Source organism: Pezoporus flaviventris, unplaced genomic scaffold (genome assembly GCF_033815535.1).
Source record: "Pezoporus flaviventris isolate CSIRO_AGI_PZ_B2104156 unplaced genomic scaffold, CSIRO_AGI_Pfla_v1 ptg000006l, whole genome shotgun sequence".
Taxonomy (NCBI): domain Eukaryota; kingdom Metazoa; phylum Chordata; class Aves; order Psittaciformes; family Psittacidae; genus Pezoporus; species Pezoporus flaviventris.
This window is the reverse complement of record NW_026892554.1, coordinates 19330540-19345796: the sequence shown is the minus strand read 5'-3', so window position 1 is coordinate 19345796 and position 15257 is coordinate 19330540. Positions and strand designations below refer to the sequence as shown.

Genomic DNA, 15257 nt, shown 5'->3' with positions numbered 1-15257 from the left:
AAACAGTAAGAATCTCTCTCCTCCTTGGTTGCTTTATTACAAAGTATTGCAGTTTATTATAGTCATCTCCTGAGCCAGGTACACATGGAAGAGCTGAACCCCATTCTCAGGTGCTAAAGAAGTATCAGTGTAAGAAACAAGACTACCTCCTCCCTTTCCTGAGCCATAAAAGGTGCATTACCTTCTATGTGCCACACCCTGAGCAAAACCTAACCTTTACAATCAAAACACACAATCTTCAGACGTTCTATTCTGAAAGCTACTAGTACCCTCTACAGAAGAGCAGTATTTTAAGACTAGCCTCAATGCTCTTCTTTAGCCACCATTTGTAAGCCTAGACCTCCTTAGAATTGGTCATCTCAACCTCTATTCTGAGACATGCCAGACTGCTAAGGACAGAGGAAAAAAAAAAAAAAGAATCGGCTTCCCTCCGTTTCCTGGACTCCAAAGTTACAGGATTTGCCAGTGATTGGTATAGTTTCAGAAAAGCTGAGTTCCACATCCCTTCTAACAAGCATGTAACATAGCTGTGCAAGGCGAAAAAAGATAAACCAGCACTTCACTAGTAACTTCAAACAACAGATAGTCTGTGCCCCTCCACATATGGCCTGGATCTAAGAAAACACCAGCGAAACCCAAACCACAAACCAAAACAAAACAAAAAAACCCAGCACACAGATGATGAAAATAAACTCTTTGTTTTCAACAGTTGGTTGTTTATATTTTTCTGAAATCAAGGGGTACCACTTTACAATAACATACATGAACTTGCTAGAGCATGGTTCCCACATACTATTGAGCCCAGTTCTGTCACTACATGGCTTTAGCCAAGCTCAGTCCACCTACACAGTTTACTTTCCACAGCAAAGAATGTTTCCAAAGATCGAACAAGACTTAACCTGCTGACAAAGGCAATAACTGTAAAGTTCCCCCTGCAGTAGTACTAATGCGAAGATGAGACCTAGCTTCTTCTGTGCTTAGAAGACAGCAGTCCTAACCAAACTGTGAAAGGTAAGTGCTCCAGAACCATGGCCTCAGGTTGGTCACACATGCAACACAACCTACCGAGATGCAAGAAGAAAACTTGAATAAATATTTTAAGCTATTGTTTATTTCATCTTCCCTTTATATATTTCAGTATGTTTTATGAAGTATGCAACAGTACAGTAGTGCCCGTATTGATAAACCAGTACCTGTAGTACCCATATTGATAATAAATCAATGAATATACATATATTGGGGGTGTACGCTAACAAGTGGGTCTTTATTGATAAGCATGTACAGCCCCACAAAAAATGGAGGCCGCATCTCTACAAACCAGAAGCTCCCTTTGCTGTGAACAGGATTTTCCTTTTTTATTGAGTAAAAAGGAGGTTTGACACTTGTCCTGCCTTCCCTCTTTTTCCTAGATGCCACTAAGTTAACACCAAATTACACCTTCCTTTCTCCCTCACAAGATGATTTGGGGATTGCTACCTTAGAACATCTCCCAGCAGCCAGCTCCACAGCTACTCCTAGCTCTCTCCAAGGGCCCAACACCAGGGCAGCACTCAGCCGTTTGCTCCAGGGAGGGCCAGACCTGGTACCGCAGATTTGAATGAATGGCGCCTCACAAGGCACGTGGCTCCAGTGTTTGCACTTCCAGGCTCGGGGCTTTCTCTGCCACCTTCATAGTAAGAAACTTTAAGTTCCTCAGAAACAGGCAGCTGAATGTAAACACCTATTACTGGAAAGAAGTACTAGAACACAGTACTATGACAAATGATCTGTTTGAGATGGAAACAGTGAATGGACATAATGAAACAAAAACCAAACAGAATTAAGGAGCCACCAAATATTAACACCTCTCATCGCTCCGTGGGAAACGAGGGACGAGATAAGGGTTAGAAGGAAGCACAGAGGAAGCCAAGCGCCCAGACCCTCGCCCAGCTCTTCCCCCTCACCCAACGCGAGCTCCGGCAGACACCCCAGCCCTCCTCACCGGCGGGCCACAGCAAACGGGCATCGGCCGGCAAGCTCGGCAAGCGGGAGCCCGGCACGAAAGCCGCCAGGCCTGGCCGCTGAGGAAGGCCGACCCCGGGCCGCCGGCAGCGGCGCGAGGGGGGCCGCTCCTCGCCTCCCTGCTCCCACCGCGGCGGGAGCGGTGCCCGGCGGCCCCGGGAGGGGAGAGGAGAGGAGCAGAGAAGGGCCCGCGGGCGCGGCGCTCCCGACTGACCTGCGGGCGGCGGCTCCCCAGGGCCGAGGGGTCGCCCGCCGGACCTCGCTCCCCTCAGCCCGCGCAGCCGCTGCCGCCTCCCTCTCGCGAACAGCCGCGTTACCGCTCTCGCAATCCCTCTCAGATCCCTCCGCCACCGCCTCAGCGCGGCCCTCCCAACTTCCCAGACAAACCCCGCAGGAGAACGCCCCAGCCTGGCCGATGGCACCCACCACTGCCCACCCGCTCCACCACCCTTACCCAGGAGCGAGGCGTGGGGCGGGAGTTCAAACAACACACCGGGACTACTTTTTAACCGTGAAGCGGAAGCACACTATATGCATGCTTGCGTGCGCAGTCGACGCGGGCCGGCTTTAAAGGGGCAGGCCTGAGCGCGAGGCACGCCGGGAGTTGTAGTCTCCGCTGGCCGGCCCCGCCTACCGCGCTCCACCCGCGGCGGCGCCACGCCCCCTCGCTGCTCCCCAGCCAATGGGCGTGAGAGAGGGAGCGAGAGAGAGGAGGGGGTGTTCCCCCCCTCCCCCCCCGTGGTGTGCGCGCGGGGGGCGGGGCCGGGCCGGGCCGCGGCCGGCGGCGCCCGGAGTTGGTTGTTGCGCGCGGTCGCAGCCCCCGTCCCGGCGGTTGGTGCCTGCCTGAGGGAACCGGACCCAGCGGAGCCTCCGCAGCGCTGCCGCCGCCGCCTCCCCTCGCCGCCTGCCCGCGGGAGGCGCCGCGGGGCCGCGGAGCCCCTGCCAGGTGAGCGGCGGGTCCGAGCGCGGGGCGCGGAGGGGGGTGATGGCCCCTTGCGCTGTGAGGGGAGGCCGGCGGCGGCTCGGGTTTCCTCCGCGGGGCCCAGGCCGGGGGCAGCGGGAAGGGGCCGCCGCGGGCCGGGAAGGGGGGGGGGGGGGGTTCTTGCCCGCAGCGCTTGAGGGGGTCCCGGAGGCGCTCTCCCCCACAACGGGCGGCGCTGGTCGCTGGCTGCGCCCGGAGCGTCTGGCTGGCGCCGGCAACAGCCCCGCGGCCCCCCGTGGGGTCGTGCGGCGCCTTCGCCCCCCTCGGTGGCGGAGCGCCCGCGGGTGTCCGCAGACGGCCCCCGGGCTCGGGGGAAGTTGTGCGCCGGCACCCCGCGCCCCGCTGCTGGGGAGCGCTGCGCCGCTGCCGGGCGGACACCTTCTAGGAACTGCCCGGTAAAGCCGCTGTCGGTGCCAGGTGCATGCTGTCCCTGTCGGGGCTCCGTCCTTACCCTGTTATTACTGCGAATTCCTGACATGAAAGGCTTTACGCCTTAGTCTGTACGTGTGTAGTTACATTCCATCCTCTCTAGGCTCTGGGTGCTTCCTTTTCTCTTGAAGGTTATTTTGGAGTTGTAGGTGGGTCGGTCTGTGTGCTTGTTTTCATTGCGGGGGAAGTTGAGACTAAACTGGAAAGGCTGGGATTTGGATTGGGACAGCAAGTGAAACGGTGTAAATGCATTGCAATGCTTTAGTTACTTACCGGGCGGCTGATACATAACACACACTGGCCAGGCTGCTCTTAGGTGAGCACAAGGAGGAGCGTTGCCTGGTGGATGTCTGACCTCGAATTTAATAGGGTTCTCTTCTTGGAGACCGATATTTCTGTTTACTTTAGGTCTTTGATTTTTATTTCATAGAGCCCGGCTTTCGTTCTTCTTTAAGCGCTTCATAACGAGCTCCAAAGTTTTTCCCCTTACTCGTTGTGGCTTAAAGGTGGTCCGGTGTCTGTTAAAGCACTTTATTCTCAGCTATTTGGGGAAAAAATAGTACGCCTGTTATATGGGTAGGAAGAAAAGTACACTCAGCTATTTCAGGAGCCAAGGCTTTATGGAATTCCAATAATTAGGTTCTATAGTTACAAAATTTACTTCGACTTGTATGAAATTGCCAGCTGAACAACTACCTTTGTTATAAATTAGATGTATTTAATTCTGTATGACTTTGGTTGGACTTGCAACCCCTCATCCAGACAGTTTGATACCGGTGGTATAGCAGAGCAGGAAATACTTAGGGATGTTTTGTTTGGTCGTTTTGACTAGTTGCAGCTCTTAATCTAGTTTCACACTGGCTTAAAAGGTTTTGTCTGTAAAGTGGCTAAAATGACTTATCCAGATGAAGCATCTCCCTAGGAGAGCTGCTGCTCCAGTGTGTTTTCAGGAAAACCTCATTTTGTCCTCTAAAATGTAGAACTATGCAAGAAGCGAATTACCAATTTTCCATGAGTAACTTTCCATGATTAATCTTACGTATTCATTTCATGATGGTTTTACCTTATTGTTAGGGTATCTCAAACTTAATTCACAGACTTCCTAAATTACTTTGTTGGAATGCTCGGTTTGGCTTGAATGGTTCTTCCTCACCTGAACAGCTGTGGAAGGAGGTGCAGAGTGTGATTCCCGAGCCTGGGCTGCAGAGCAAGGAGCCAGCAGCCTTTCCTGCCTGGCCTTCCTGCAAGCAGCCACTTCCCCCAGCTGCATGCGTGTGGAAATGAGCAAGTGATAAGAAAGTGAGCTTCATTCCCGATGCAACATTTGCATCTCCTATTTCAGAACGTTCATTAACGATGTAAATAAATACGCAGTTACTTCAAACCAGCAGTGTTCCCTGTGTATTGGCAAGTCTTGTAGTTGTTTCAGTGACAGAGAGAGCAAAGCGGCAAAATACCATTTCAACTTCCCAGGGATTTGTGCTTCTGACTTTTCAGCTCTTTAGGAAATCTGCTTGCAAACACATTTGCCAAGCCATGCACGCTTTCCTCTTCTAGTTTCCACAGAGCAGAAGTGGTTGGAATCATTCATTAAAAAAAAATAGGGGGGGGGGCGAATGCTGTTTGACTAAATGGCTCCTAAATGTTTTCTTGCCGAAACAGGATAGTAAAATATTAAGATCCCTATTTGTAAGTTATTGATTAGGGTCACGGACGTTGGTAATCGCTGTTACCCTTCTGTGTTGTGCTAGGAAAAATGCGTATGTGAAGAGCTTACTGTAAGTTAACAAGTTGCAACATGTTTTCTCTGCCTTGTTCCTGAAATTACACTCCCATGTCTCTACTTTCCTTTTCCTTTTTCCTGTTTAGTCTTTGCTCTTAGGTTTCCCTTTTTCCTAGAGCTGTCCCTCATCCCAGTTTAGAATTAGACACTTCCATCCCCATTGGCTGCCCATGTTTTCATTCCCCTTTTCTCCTTGTCCGCTGCCTCTCTTGTTCCAGTTGCTTACTGATGAGGTGGGATTTCAGGTGATGTTAACTCAGTGGTCCCTTCTGGGTTTTTTTATGTATGGGTGGCCAGCCATGAAGAGAGAGCCCCAAAGGTCTAAACTGGGCTAGGTGCAGGTGCAGATCAGAGATGAGGTCTGTCTCCTGCCAGCTTCCACACTGTTCCCACTTCCTGTGTTGCTGCAGCTCCCGAGGAAGCCTGACGAGCTGCTCCCTCCCGTGTAGTCAGTGTGTCATAGCTGACATTCGGGTATGGGCACTCTATCGTGTTGGGCTGGGTCTAACGAGGAGATGGTGTTGCACTGGGAAAAGCAATGTGAATATGGTGGGGTGCATGCAATGTGAAAAGAGATTGTAAAGAAAACACCTGACATGGGGAAACTGGAAAGAAAACTTCCTTATCTTTCTCCTGTTAATGTGTGGTAACTCCAGAAGTTTTTAACCTCCTTACAGTACAAAAATCATAAGCTGAAAAAGGTGTTGTGGTTTATTAGTTGAAACTTGAAAGTTCAAAGAAATAATGTCAGGTTCTTTGGAAGCCATAGGTAGTTTCTACCTGCTATTAGTGCAGCCAAAAATCACCACTTGATATATATATAAAGTAACATGGATTTTGGAGGAGGAGATGTGTGGCTCCAGTCCTCAGCCAAGGGAAAGAGGCTTCAGATTCTCTGTGCTAGTACCAGTAAGGGTTGCAGGAGCATGGTGCCACTTTCTGTGACTGCATGACCTGTGATAGGCTGGTAGAGACCTTGTGCATAGAGGGGGTTTTGGTATTACCAGTTCTCCCACCCCTCTGTGCTCCCACACATGGCCACTGTTTAAGGACTAAGCATCGCACTGGGATTTACATTGGCCTAAGGCTGAAATACTTTCATTGTTTCATGTGTATCAGTACAATAATGTAGAATTTCCATTACCATCCTGTTTTAAATTTCAAGTGGAAAAATACAGCCTGCAAACTGGAATAAGACTTGCTGGTTGACTTATCACTGATTTAAAGCAAGGGGAAGCAGAACAGGTAAGCAGTATACACTGAGAAGAATACAAGAGCTGGAGTATTTCTGCTACATTAGAGACAAGGATAAATGACTTCTTTTCCTTGGTAACAATTCTAATTAGTTGTCCAATATTTGAGCTGTAATTTCAAGAAATAGTGGTTTAATATTGTAGGCTCTGCATTTTCTTTGGCATTTCCCAATGAGAAATTTTCAATCTTTCTTTTTCCTAAGATATGTAAGTGGCTGAGTCACTAAAGAAATTTCTTTCCCCACATGTCTTTAAGTGGACTGAGTTGGTTTGAGATTGCCTGATTGCTGAAAATACAGACAGAGAAACGCTGCACAGTGTGTGTAGCTCTGAGGTCAATTTCTTTAAATTGGTTTTCTTATGGGACCCCATCAGCTCCTTACAACAGTTACCATGTTAACTCACCGAGTTACAAAACAGCTTTACCATAAATGTTCTTGGGTTTGTCTGTTCAGATGACGCTAAGAACATCAGAATTTCAGAACCCCTCTAGGGCCTAGTTCACCATTTCTCTCCTCCCTGTAAGCACATATTGCTGTGCAGGATGAGTTCAAAATCAGTTTGAAACCTCACCACTTGAAAAAGTATTTCGTAATCAGTGTGTAACTGAGGTGTTTTTTTAAGCTTTTGATTTTGGGGAAAGTTGTCACCCTGCTAGTTTCCCCTTTGTGTGACTTTTCGGGTCCTGTAGCAGGTTCCCTACCCACAGCTGCTGTGTATGGGCCTGGCCTTAACCAGGATGCTTTTGCATTAATTACAGTAGCAGTAGCAAAGATTACAGTGACCATTATTGACATCTGTACTTTGATCACCAAATAGTTACCTTTGTGTTTAAAGGTGGGTAAATATGGCGTGTAAAAAATATTTGACAGCATTGCTTTGTCAAAATACCTTCAGAATTCATGGTTCTTTTTGCTCAGGGGTAGGTCTTAGTTGCCAGTTTTTAGAGGAGGGGATGTTTAATTTCCCTATGAAATGAAATGCTAAACATGGAGAAAAATATTTTAAAGTGGAAAAAAAAAAAAAAGATTATTACCTGGTAAAGACATTTTTAAATCTTTTCCATTTGTAGGCTTTATCCCACAGTTTACTTTAGAGTAATACTTAAGTTAAAAACCCTTACATGCACTTACATATAAATGCTGAAAAGTGCTCAACTATCTTAATGCGCAGTCACTGGTGACTGCAGGAATCATTCTCACCAAAGGTTTTGAAATCACAGTCAAGAAATGGATAAAAAGCCTGCCAGGCTAAACATTGTAGGCTTCTCGTGTTAGTAACATCTTGTCTGAGACACCAGTTCAGTGGGGTGCTAAAAAGGAAGATCGCTGACTTGATGAAGTTAGTGCTATTTCAGCAAATATTGCTACTAGCACATAGTTTGCCAAATGCAACCTTATTGGTGTTCAGAAGATTTGGATTATTATATTATTCCATAGAATAAGCCATTTAGTGGTACAGTCACAGTTTGACCTTATGTGTTTTTGTAAAACCATTAAATAAGTGCAGATCTCAGTCCTAGAATGTTCTTTCTTGGATGAATGCCTGTATTTATACAGGCCTCTCTACCAAAGGAGGAAGAGGGTGTATAATACAAAAAGTGTATACTCTGCATGTATATATTTCTATCCAGTCTTTGAGCTCTGAGGCTCTTGCTGTCAGAAAAACCTTCATATGCATTTAAAGACATTTAAATGTACAGTGTAAACATGAACAAATACAGGCATCCTTGTGCATTGACTTCATGTATGTTCCCTCCCACTGTAAGTCTCTGTATATATCACAGATGCTCTTGGTGTTGTCTCAGCTGATAAACAGCCTCTTGGTGAGCATTGTTGCTTTGCTTTTATACCTCTTTTGCTTTTTTATACCTCTTTTATACCTCTTTTTGCTTTTATACTTCCTTTGTCCTTTCTGTGGGCTCTTCTAATGCAGTAGGAGGAAGGAAGAACAGTTAAAAAAATATATAATCTCCCCAAAAATTGGCCAGTAAATTCAGAAACATGCGTGTCTGAAGGTAATAGAGACACTTAAAAATCCTGTAACTCTTGGGTTGATACTGGTCTTGGGTAACCACTGGTCTTATAGCAGCTTTATTCCTTGGGCAAGTTTTGCCTTTCTACCTTGTATTAGCCTTAATAGTCTTCTGCAGAATAACCCTAGAACCTGCTTGAAGTCCTGTTAAAAATCGCTGATTCTCTCTGTAAAGGCTCAGGATTACATCAGTATTGCTTTAATAAACTTGGAAGTTTAATGCAAATATGGACAAGCTCAGAGAGAATAAATATCAGTATAGAAGTTTTCCGTGGAGGAATAAATCATGTTGAGTAATTGTTTTTCCATTTGCTTTAAACCTCGCTAATTGTTGTTCTCTGCCTCCCTCATCCAGATTGGGTAGTTTTCCTTAAAAACAGGTTGCACAATATTCCCCAGTCTTGAACTTTTATGTCTGTAACTATATGGTTAAGGATTGTGACTCCTACTGTTTGGAATGATCTTTGAAGAAGATGGTTTATTTAATGACTTTTGTACTGTAAACTGTAGACATTCTCGGTTTTTAGAAGCAGGAAGATGGCTCATAGTAAAGATGTAGAGAATGTGGGGCATGTGAAAACCCTCAGCATGAGCAGTTACACATGCTTCGATCCGGCAACAGTTTGTAGTCAGCGGAATGACTCGCTGAACTTGGTGTTAAATATACATCCAGGGCATAAATGGCCATTATTTTAGAGCTTTCTAGCTATAAAATTGTATTTTCATACTCTGTGTTTTGTTGTTTGGTTGGTTGGGTTGAATTTGGAAGTTTAAAGCAATGGAATATCAGATTCTGAGCAAGAAAGCCTCAAACCTGCTCTGCTGCCAGTGAAGCTGCCAGTAATGTCTCTTTTCGATTATAACAGCAAAGTTTTGACAGGATTATGGCAGGCCTTCCTAAAAAGGGGCAGGCTCACATTTGAAGGTCACTATCTCTGGCTAGAAAAGATTGCTTGGGACGTGCAGAAAACAAAGGTGTGTTAGGACAAAGCTTGCTGAAGCTTAAAGTGCTCCTGTGCTTAAGAATTTTGCATAGTAATTATTTCTTGTAGAGCAAAGGCAGTATCCCTGATAGAGAAAATGTCAGTACAAGCAGAGCTTAATGTACATTTCATTTACCCTGTAATCTGTATTAGTTCTGGCTGCAGTATCGTAATTGTCATCTTGCTCCATGAACCTGTTGGCAGGCAGGGTGCTGGGTCATGGTTCCTTACAAGTTTAACCCACTTATCTCTTCCAGAGGTGGCTCTTTTAAGAGAATTGCTCAGAAACTGGTACCTCAGAAGGGATGTTTCAGGCTGGTATATAAAGTACCTGTTTCTAGCAATTGATAGAGAGATACTGTTAGTAACAGTTGCCATGAAAAACCTCCCGCAACAGCCTTGCAGGTTTAAGGTGAGATTGCAAAGTGGTTAGAGGGAGATTCCTCAGCTGCACTGGAGCTTTGGTCATGGTGAGTTCTCCTGTGTTCTGTGTAATTATCTGTTTTTCTGCTTGTTGGAATGTGAGAAGGGTTTGATTGTTTCATTTGTTTGTGCAGTTGCTTCCAAAGAGAGAAGCTGAATCAGGTTCCTTTCTGATTGGTATTGACTCTCAGCATCAGTATGGTATTCAGTAAATACCTTCTTTAAATACAGTATTGCAAATCATACTAGATTGTATCATAGTGCAAATAGCAAGAAGTGGGGCATTGTAATTAAAAAAAATATAAGCCAGGCTCTTACCACCACCACCCCCTTTATTTTTTCTACAAGGCTGTAATTTCTCTCTGTAGTGCATAATGGTGACAGCATTGCAGGCTTTTTTCCTACTCTGTCCTTTGCAGATTGACTTCGTGGCTTATGGCTGTACATTATCTTTGTTTATCAGCATAAATCAACAGAGCTATTCCTGAACAATGGAGATAGCAACAGACAGACCTTTTGAAGACGCATTTGCGGACTGAGAAACGGTGTTGTATAGAAGCATGTTAAAACAAGATAACCAGCATGGGTTATCGGGGGGGTTCTGCTCAACCCCCTGCAGAGGAGATTATGGAAGAGGCTGTGTAATGGTATTTCTCAAATATTCCTACACAACTGCCAGGGCAGTTGATGTGCATACACTAATAATTCTTATGGGAAGTAACAGTGAACAGGTGAAATACCAAAGCAGCAGCATTTAAACATAGGTGGGATTTAGATTTCTTAAGATTTCAAATGTTACACAATTGTTTTCTTTCCAGAGTCAAGTACCTGTAGTTATATGCATATGAAGTCACCATCTGCCTACATAGAAAGCTGACTTTGGGTGCCTTCATACAAGAGTTAAACATCCAATCCAAGTATAATCTGTAGAACACAGAAGGGAATATTAATTCACATGGTGAATAATGTCTTCAGTGGCAAGCGCTGCTTCCTGAGAGAGGGTTAGAAGTTCAACCAGTAGTCCCTGAAATTGTATAATATGCCTAACATGGACATGTTCTTCTTGTGCTGCCTGAAAGAGTTGGTGTACGTTTCCCATCAAACAATAATCACAAAGACTGTTGAAAATGCATTGGAAGAATCGGAAGCCAGTTTTGGTTCATTGTTGCGGTGATTGTGCTGAATGCAAATAGCCGAGTTGTGGGTAAAAAACCAAATACTGAACAAGTGAAATAATTGAGAATCAGTGTCATTTTCTAAACAAATATATGCTCTGCTTTTCCCCAGATCAGAGTGTTATTACTTTTTGGTGTGCACACTACAGAGGAGTGTTCATCAGCACAGTCTGTATCAAAGTCAGTCTCTCTCTGGATATGGCTTCTTGGGTTTCTCCTGCTTGTAACAAGCAAGATACTTGTCCATTCCACCTTGTACTTCAGGTGATATGAGAACACTTTTGATAAGACTTAAAACATTATTTCTCTCCTTTTTGTGACCGTAAGGCAATAGAGAGTTCCTTGCAATTTTTATTTGGCTTCTTCCTGCCAGTTTACAAAATGCCTGTAACTTAAGCATCTGTAGGTCGCAGCTGCTTTTAACTTGATTTTGCCACATGGTTCAAAGGGCTTTTTTCCATCACTGTTATTCTGTGAGCTCTCCCAGAAGTTTCAGGGGTGATTGTTCTGCAGGGAAGATCAATTCTAGGATTTGCAGCCGTCAGTCTGTACCTCTAATGGTTTTTCTTGAGCATGCTTGGCTTTTTCTTGGTGGTGGGTTTATGATCTGGTTTAGAAGGAAGAGTCGTCACACCACAAAAGAAACTCTCTTTGTTAGTCTGACAGATGAACTAAAGCTCAGTTTCTGTTCTGAACGCTTAGAAAGTACAAGGAGAATGGACAATCGTATCATCACAAGTTGCCTTCCTCAGGCTGATAAGTAACACGCTGTACATTGCAGTAACTCATCACTTCCATATCCTTGGGTGGACATGACAGTGTCATTTAAGAGCAGAAAGCATGCAGAGAGCAAAAGGGGTATGATTCCTGGAATTAATTGAGCAGTACCTGAAAAATCAGAAACCTAGCCTTTAGTATAAGGGAAAAAATACTGAAATATAAAGTCTGCTTTCTTTATTTTTCCCATGAGAGAGAAAAGGGAAGACTTCTCATAATAAAGATATCTGTCTTTCTAAACGCTGCTTTGCAAATTGGTGCAACCCTGCCCAGGCGATGCTGGGACCTGTGATAAGCATTTCCTTTTGGAAAAGCTGTACCCAATGTGAAAACAGAGGGAACATAATCTCTTCTGCCTCTTTAAGAAGTGTTGGAATAAGTGGGTCTTTTTGAAGGGTTTTTTTTGCATATTTTTCAGATGAGCAACTCTGGAGCTTTGTGCTTTTTATGACATAACTTTTATGTTTTTAATGTTTGAGCATGAGCTCAGGTTTTTGGTTTGGGTTTAGTAAAGTATTTGCTGCTTTATTTGCTGTAAAACCTGAGAAGAGTTCCTGTCTTCTAGCTCTGTAAGACCTGTAGTCCCCCCTAGTTCCTATGGGAGGCTTCAATATGCAGCCTTCGGAGTAGAAAATACTTTCTTTAGTACTTTTAGAATTCCAGATCATTGGGTCTTTCTCTGTGCAAGATTATAACTTTCTGGGGGTATTTCGGCACAACCTGGAAGCTGTTAGGTTTTGCAACTTTTGTTCAAATTACTTATTTTCTCTGCTCTTTTTCTTCTTTCACCTCATAATTAGAGGCTAGTGGACAAAGCAGACTTGGGGCTGAAGGCACCAATCTGGTATCTGGCAAAAAGGCTATGACTTAGAAAACTGACTGTGCCTGTTTTGCAGGGGATAAAGTCCTTGAACTGAAAAAGCAGCTTTAGGAGCTGTGGTTTATTTTGTGGTTTGGTTCTGTAAGCTAGTCATTTCTGGCACTTCCATACACCAAGTTCTGCTAATTTATATCTTACGTTTAATAATGTAGTTATAGGCTTATAGAAAGTTGCTAACAGATTCATTCTAGTATTTGTGAAAGTGAAGGTACATAATTTCCTTTGGTAGTTGAAGAGGACTCTCTGATTGGAATTATCTTTGGCCATGAAGATCTTGGACAGACATGATCATTCTACATTGTGTTGCTTTGAAATGCATAGGTTAAGAAAAGATTTATAATTCTAACCCAGCTTTTTAGGGAAGAACTGTTAGGAAGAAATGCATTCTGCAAACTTTACTTGAAGGAGGAGACATGTTTATGTTCTTTTCCTACTGAGAACTGTGTCTGAGCTCAAATTTGACTGGATGTGAACATGAATGTCTTAAAGACATATTTATGTTGAAGTGGCTATTGATACTGTTTTAGGAAGTACTGTTAAATCTCCAGTTATATTCATATTTCAGGAAGAGCCCATTTTTATCTGCAGACTAGTGCAGTAGAAGGTTAAGGGTGATTACCACACACAGCAGCGTATGTAGCTAGCGTTTCACTGGATGGGGCATGACTAAAGTTCCCATCTCCTTCCAGAAATCTGGTCTGATCTTTGCTAATCTCTTTTCCTTCAAAGTGAGAAGACATTCAGTGATCATCCCAGCTGGCTATACATTAGAAGCAGAGAGACAGGAGAGTGAAATGGCTTATTCAGTTATCTCCAATCAAACCCCCAACTCCATCATCTCCTGATTTAACAGATAAGAGAACTAAAAGCTTGCCTGAAGACAACTATTCCAGCTGTAACCAAAAAGAGGGCCCAGAACACACTCTGGGTATTACTCACTTTGCTAACCCAGCCTTCTGAAAACAGCTCTGGTAAATATTTATTCAGTTGCCATAATACAGTATGGGTATCTCTTTGACCTCAGCCATTAGGCTGAGCTAGGCTATTCCTTCTAAGAGCTTCAAGTCTTTAGTTCAAATAGTGAAGATTTATGGCTTCGCATCACAAAGTGTATTTCTAGAGGCTTATCCTGGCACTGTTACATTTTGTTTGTGTAACTGTGTTGTATTGTCATCTTTCTTGTGTAACTTGCTGTCAAAGCACATGCCAGGTCATGTGTTATGGTCTGTTCAGAGCAAGCGTTCCTTTTGCTAGTTAAATATTTCTGTCTGTGAGTTGGAGAAGCTGCACTGCAAATCAGAAGCTTGCAGTCAAACTTGCTGATGAGCAGTTACTTTTTGCATGGCTGAATACTTGAAGTTAGCATGTGATTTGGGAGTAATCTTTGGAATTAATCTCTGTATTGTTCAGCAATAGGAAAACTTGGAGACTAGGATGATGCTCAGTTGTTTAGTTTTCAGAGTGTTTTAATAGAAATGTCAGTTTTAAGATAGGAGAAGAGTGCCCAGAAAAATGGGTTTGCTGGTTTTAGAGCAGTGAAGATCCTGCCTTTAAACTTGAAGTCAGAGACTGAATAAATCCTTTTTAAGGAAGCCTCATTTTTACAAGTTTCATCGTTGGCCTCAAGATCACTTCTTCCATTGCTTGTGACAAGGGATCAAACAGGCTGTCAGTAAAATGCATTCAAACAGGCTAAACAGTAAAATGCATTCAAGTCTTGTCAGGTCTTGACTAACGCTTGATAAGATGAGTGTGATTGGCAGAATGACATATTATTACTTTTTAACTCTTCTGTAAAGTACACTGAAGTCTAAAATAAAGCTTAGTGTTCCCAACAGAATGCTGACTGTGCCAAAATCACGGACAATGCAAACATCCTGGCTCCTGGAGCTGAATCAGTTGAAAACAGCAGCCAAAAAGGCAAAGTGGAATGACCATTAAGTTATCTGAGACATTAAATAACAGCAATCTGCATTAAAATAACTGGGTGAAAATAGTTGATACCTTTGTCATTTCTTTTGCAGAGCAGCTTTCATGCGTGCACCACAGTCTTATCTTGCAGCGAGAAAATGAGGTTCTGAAGTAGGCTGATCTGGCTAATACTTCATGGCAGAGATTTATTTCTTAATCTGCGTTGGAGATTTTTGAAGTACTGGCTGTTTTTTAGCAGGCTGATTGAGGTTTTGTTTGCTACAAGAATACACAGAATAGGAGTGCTGTAATTAGAGTGTGGTGGGAGCTTTTGGCAAGTCCTGAATTATTTCTGCAGTAGTATTGTACTGAGAACACGAGGCATTTTGAGGGAGGGGAAGATCAGAACAATGTGCAGATTTGCTTGTGTGGGCTAATATGACTCAGTTAGCCTGAAATCTTGAATTCTTTAGGAAAAACTGCCAGGCTAACCTTGTTTTTCAAGTCAGTCTCAATTGTTCAGCAAGCGGTAAGTCTTGATCCACAAGGACCTGGCAATTCTCCACAGGTTTGGGTCAGCAGTTTACAAACACTGCCTGGACCAATGATCTGTGAAATCAATCTTT

The 15257-nt window shown here is 44.0% G+C and overlaps 3 protein-coding genes across 8 annotated transcripts in view; 1 reads left to right on the top strand and 2 right to left on the bottom strand.

Annotated features, from left to right (window-relative positions):
- Positions 1 to 2365, bottom strand: part of HMG20A (high mobility group 20A) — a 40488-nt gene extending 38123 nt beyond the window's left edge. The window contains exon 1 of one of the 2 annotated variants that reach the window (XM_061447270.1): positions 2216 to 2365. The gene's annotated coding sequence lies outside the window, so the exon portion shown is untranslated. Of the gene's footprint in view, positions 1 to 1981; positions 2004 to 2215 lie in introns of those variants that run through there. The other variant, XM_061447271.1, reaches the window with a different exon arrangement.
- Positions 1 to 15257, bottom strand: part of PSTPIP1 (proline-serine-threonine phosphatase interacting protein 1) — a 469822-nt gene that overhangs the window by 247813 nt on the left and 206752 nt on the right. The gene's annotated exons all lie outside the window — the stretch shown is intronic.
- PEAK1 (pseudopodium enriched atypical kinase 1) overlaps positions 2729 to 15257 on the top strand; it is a 113982-nt gene continuing 101453 nt past the window's right edge. For 3 of the 5 annotated variants that reach the window (XM_061447288.1, XM_061447284.1, XM_061447287.1), the window contains exon 1: positions 2729 to 2947. The gene's annotated coding sequence lies outside the window, so the exon portion shown is untranslated. The remainder of the gene's footprint in view (positions 2948 to 15257) is intronic. The other 2 variants (XM_061447289.1, XM_061447286.1) reach the window with 2 other exon arrangements.